At 39.1% G+C, this 6,166-nt stretch overlaps 1 pseudogene; it reads right to left on the bottom strand.

Annotated features, from left to right (window-relative positions):
* Positions 1–233: 233 nt before the first annotated feature.
* Positions 234–1,899, bottom strand: LOC143608720 (protein WUSCHEL-like; annotated as a pseudogene).
* Between the last annotated feature and the right edge of the window lie 4,267 nt (positions 1,900–6,166).

The raw sequence follows: 6,166 nt of genomic DNA on the forward strand, positions 1-6,166 counted from the left end.
ATATATGGTTGTCTATTTATGAAAATTTATGGTTATCTATATTAATTTTTGTTACTTTTTTTATTTTAAAGCAGTGTGTAACACGGGTACTATCCTAGTATTTATTATTACATAACATCGATATCATAGTTATAGGTCGGTGTCTATATTTAGAAGTGAAACAATTAATAGATCCATAATCACATCTATAATTGCTAACCCAAGTCATAACTGGTTGACTAACAACAATAAAACTAGTCATAATATCCGTACGAGTTTAGGCTTAATTCAAGTGAAGTCCTTCCATCAGTACGAAACCAGTTTCCACCGGTATAATATCCTCCACTGCTATCCTCCGACTCCTCCATCTTAAACATATCATGATGGCTGTCACCGCCGAGGGTGGTGGTAGACCTGCCAGGGATTGGAAAGAGTGGAAGTGTCTTGATCTTGGTTGATAGCTCTCTTCCTCCACCGTCGTCGTCTTCCTCCGGAGTTTCATTATCGGGCTTCATTGAACACAAATCCCCTCCCACCCATGACCCGAAATCATGGTGTTCTCCTACAGGTGATAGTGAACAATCCTAAAAAAAAATTTCACAAAATTTTGTAACAATAGTGGACACTCTGACATGATGACAACGTACATATAGATTATGTATGTGGAACTTTTTTTTTTATTTTTGTTTAAATAGTGAGTTTTGGTTTTTGAATCAGGTTTGTGGGTTAGATGTTAGATTTTTTTTTCTTTTTGGGTGTTCTGAAAATGGCATCTACGAAAGTGCCCTAGGTGGCGACTTCCATGAACAGGATGTGTTGGTCATAGTTTTCGGTTGACAATTACTAATGGGTCAAAGTAGTGTTGTTTTTAGTGACATTAGTAAGAGCCTGTAAACCGAAAACTAAGGGGTGTTTGGGATTTCCTTATCTTCCCTCCTGACACCTTAAGTCAATAAGTTACAATACTGTAACTTATTGACTTGTACACTCGCAAACATTTTCAATACCAAACAAGCTTATAACTTTTCATAAAATTTAAAAGTTATAAGTTGATGAAAATAAGTAATCTCAAACAACCCCTAAGATCTGAAAATGCCATTTACAGACCACCTAAAAACCAAAAAAAATAGATAAATCATCTCTTACCCCAACCATCATCAAACATCAAATTAAAGTCAAAACTCTCTACTTCAAAAAATAAATAAATAAAATTCTATGTATGTGTATATATACTCTGAAACTTTTTTCCATGGTGATAGCTCCATAGCTGTAGGCGGCAGGCAAGAATGCTTGTGATGAAGAAGAAGAAGAACCACCATCTACAACTTTCAACATGCACACAGGAGATATAATAAATGAAAGTGAGCTAAAATGAATAAAGAATTAGGGTTTTTGTACCTGGTGGTGAGATCATGTGATGGAGTTTGAGTTGTTGGTGGTTACAGAAATAAGGTTGCATGCTGTGGTAGTGGTGGTGGTGATCGGTGACCGGAGATGGGAGGATGGTGGTGGTTGATGGTGGAGGTTGTGGTGGAGGTGGGATAAAGCGTTTCTTTTGTCTTTCACGAGCTTTATGGTTCTGAAACCAATAAAACACATTCTTGCCTTCGATCTTGCCGTAGTGTCTGAGACGAGAAGCGATTCGCTGAATCTGATCGGCGGTTGGAGACCGGATTCCATTGTTGTAGTAAAGTTCTTTAAGGATTCTGATTTGATCACTTGTGGGTGTCCACCTTGTACTGCTTTGCCTGCATAGGTAACTGCTGTTGGTTTTGTTTCCTGAATCATGATCTTGTTGATTTTCCATGGTGGATGATTGAATGAACAAGAAGTTAATGATGATGAAGGAGAAGATTGAAGGATTGCATGAGTGAAGTTGTGGTACAAATAGGAGAGTTTGTAAAGAGGGAGATTGCACATAGAGGGTTGTGTGTGTGTGTGTGTGTGTGTGTATAAGAGATGGAAAGAGAGAGATGCAGATGGGAGAGTATCAAAAGGGATATCTGGAAGAGAAGGACTGAAGTTGACAGTGTGATGGTAAGTAGAAAGCAAGTGACAAAAGAGTTTTGGCTTGCTTGAAAATAAAAACCCCTTTTAGTTTATTTGTCACTTGAAGCTTTATACTTTGTAATAGTTTTAAAGTTTAGCTAGTAAGAATTAAATAAAGTTTGTGTACTTTTAGTTTATTTTGTAGAAACTGATCAAGGTTTATGATCAAGGTTGGTGTGATTAGGGCTCACAGGTATTTATTTATGACAGAGGACATCAATCAAATTATCCCTCTTCATCCCCACTTAAAAAGAACTCCTCATCAAGGTCTAAAAATAGAACATTTTTAGTTAACAATAGGGGATCGACAATTTGATTAGTATAATACCATGCATCAATTTCACAATTCATTAACATAATACAACCCAACATTAAGTGACATAAAGTTAAACGAGTTAGTTTTTAGGGTAAACATGCTAAGATCAATAATCATTGTTATAATAATGACACGATAGAACACTACTAGAAAATTGGTCATCTTTCTACGTCAGTTTCCGTTGGAAATGCGTAAGAAATCACCGTTTCCGATAAAAATAGGTATGTGGAAAAAAGCCTCGTGGAAGAAAATTTTCTACACATTTTCCAACACATTACCTACAAAAATATATCGTTAGAAGTGTCCAACGCATTTTTGACGCAAATACTTTATACTTTTGTTTTCACTTTTTTACGAATTTTCATATACATTAATATACTTTCTTGCACATTTCCAACGCATCTAAATATGGTTTTTATTTTCCCACGGTATCTAAATTTGTTTTGATTTATTTTCCTACGCTTTTTCAACGCTTCTTATTGTTTTTTATTTTATATTTTTTTTCTACATCTTATGCATTAGTTTTAATTTTGTGCATGATTCAAAAACAAAGAACAAAATTCTGGATCTTTTATGCTAGAAAAGGAAGAAAATGTTAAATATAATTCAAAACATCTTTTACAAATCAACCAGAGATAGGATAATTTAAATTAAAAGGTACTCAATATCGCACTAGTGTTTGATAGCAAAATGACAATTGCTAATCTGTAGGAGACCGTAATTTTATAAATTATTCAAATTTGTTTATCCTTTCTTCATTTTCCAAATGATCATTTTCCATTTCTATCTGTAGGGGTATGGTACTAAACCCGGTTTTACGACCCTAAATTTATTATGTTTGGCTTATTTTATTATATGGACTAATACAATGTTATTGGGCTGAGGGGGTTTTGTGGAGGTAACCCTAACTGGGCTAGGCCCATTAGGGTACCATGATGGTGGCCATGAGGCTCCCTATATAAGGAGGTCTCCACCTCCTTATTAGGGGTTGGTTATTCTCAATAAGAGCCACCACCATATTTTTGTGTCTGTGAACAAGAGATCCTGGAGATTTCTTAGCGGTCACCTCCACACCCCCAAAAAGTCATTGCAGATCCCAACCAGCCGGAGAAGAAGATCAAGACGTGGTTCGTTCATCTCGAAATCCGTGGAAACATCGTCATGCATCAGGTCAGATTCATCTCGTGCTTCGACATTGGCGCCATCCGTGGGACGGCAATGAACCACGCTTCGCTTCTCGTCTCGGCCCTCCGATCTGTTCATCAATATCTCGGGTCTACGGTTTCTTCTTTCAGATATGTTCTAGGGAAATCCAAAAATCCGTAGATCTAAAAAATACTTCCAGATCTGGAAATACACAGGAAGAAATACCACCGAACTTTTGGGGAAAACCCTAAGATCTGTGTTTTTTCTAAGTGAAATATACCAAATCTAGTTATGATTTTTTCAGATCTGGGTTCGTTTGAGCAACAGTCACACTTCATATTCATAGATCTATAAATCCTATTAGATCTGTTGGTTTTACATAAAACCTACCTGATGTGGATATTCAAAATCTCTAGATCGTGCGCGCCACCGCGGATCAAAATCGCTCCCTGTGGATCAACTTCGGATTCCGCATGCGCGCTCCCGGCGATCACTCTACGCCACAGCGGGTCGCATGCGCGCTCCCGGCGATCACTCTACGCCACAGCGGGTCGCATGCGCGCTCCCGGCGATCACTACACGCCACAGCGGGCCGCATGCGCGCTCCCGGCGATCACTCTACGCCACAGCGGGTCGCATGCGCGCCCCCGGCGATCACTCTACGCCACAGCGAATTGCATGCGCGCTCCCGGCGATTACTCTACGCCACAGCGGATCGCATGCGCGCTTCCGGCGATTACTCTACGCCACAGCTCACGCATATCACATGCTCATGAAGACAGCCAAAACCTATGCTCGTGGCGCATATCACGTGCTCACGCATCACGCATGCTCACGCGTATCACGTATGCTCACGCATACCACATATGCTCACGCATCACGTATGCTCACGCATATCACACGCTCACGCATCTCGTATGCTCACGCATCACATATGTTATTGGGCTTCACGTACGCTCATGCATATTAGATGCTCACACATCATGCGCGCTCACGCACCGCATCTGCGCGTGAGAATAAAGAAGACATTGCGCAGGCCGCGCGTAAGCGACATAACAAATGAACAGTCTAATCCAAAATCAGGATAAGAACAACCATGATTGTACTCATATGGCTACGCGCCATACTTAAAGGTTGGGAATCCTCATAATATCCCATATGGCTACGCGCCATACTTAAAGGTTGGGAATCCTCATAATATCCCATATGGCTACGCGCCATACTTAAAAGGTTGGGAATCCTCATAATATCCCATATGGCTACGCGCCATACTTAAAGGTTGGGAATCCTCATAATATCCCATATGGTTACGCGCCATACTTAAAGGTTGGGAATCCTCATAATATCCCATATGGCTACGCGCCATACTTAAAGGTTGGGAATCCTCATAATATCCCATATGGCTACGCGCCATACTTAAAGGTTGGGAATCCTCATAATATCCCATATGGCTACGCGCCATACTTAAAGGTTGGGAATCCTCATAATATCCCATATGGCTACGCGCCAAACTTAAAGGTTGGGTGTATCGATTCCGGCAAATTCAGGTATACCCTAGCCAGTATATACTATTTACGTGTTATTTAATACCGAATATATGAATTATAATGTGTTTATACGAGTATATAAGATTCACAGTACGAATCATACTCGAATGTATAGCTAGTCGTATTGGAATTACGATTAACCGATGAACGATTATTGAAACCCGATCGAATCGGGGATTACATTATAGACGAAATATATGATGTTTAGTAAGGTTTACGAAGTATTAAGGCTACGGGATAAGTGAATTATAGCACAGAAAAAGGATTTCGATTTATTGGTACGTCGGTACGATAAACGAAACCTTTAATATCAAACCAAGCAAGAGACGATCGATCAAGCCGAAAAAGATGCACAATTACCGACAATATGATGTGTTAAGTCAATAATGCCATGGTTTAAGTTTTTAAGATTTTTAAATCGGTTTTATATAAATTTTATTTTTAAGCCGAAAAACGACCTTTTTGGCCTCGTTTTGAGCGGAATTAAACGTTTAACCGAAAAACGAACTGAACCAGATTATCCACAACATTATCCGGATTACACAATCCGAATGTGTGGCCAAGATTAGAGATGTGGGCCCCACCCTACACCACTACTAGGACCGATCGGTCCCCCATCACACACATACACACTTCATTTTCTTTTTTCTAAAATCACAACTCCACATTTCTCTCCATCCTTTACACATTCAACCAAAAACCTTTGATTTTTAAGAAGATCCACAAGGTATAAAGATGTTATTATGGTTTGATCTTGCTTTTTAATTCCAAGATCTTAAGAAAATGAGGTTTCAAGTGAAAAATGGGTGAAAACCCGAGATGAAACCGATTCTTGCATGATCAAGTGATGTATACAAGTTATACAAGGGATCTTGGTCCAAGAAAGGAGTTAAAAGAGTCAAAAACGAATTTTTACGGCTAAAATCTTTGTTTTGATGTCTTAACCGAAACCATGAAAGAAATGGCTTGATTGTGGGTATAACTTGCTTGGTGTGGTGTTGTATCTAGTTGCTAGCAAAGGCTAGAAAGCAAGATCTTTGCGATCTAAAGCTAGAAACACAAGGTAGTTCGGTTTTTCGTATGATTTGTAAGATTTGGACAGATTGTGGTAGACTTAGAGTTGAGTCAT

This window comes from Bidens hawaiensis, unplaced genomic scaffold (genome assembly GCF_021521415.1).
Source record: "Bidens hawaiensis isolate Kalapana, Puna unplaced genomic scaffold, B.hawaiensis_p1.1 tig00419420_1, whole genome shotgun sequence".
NCBI classification, from domain to species: domain Eukaryota; kingdom Viridiplantae; phylum Streptophyta; class Magnoliopsida; order Asterales; family Asteraceae; genus Bidens; species Bidens hawaiensis.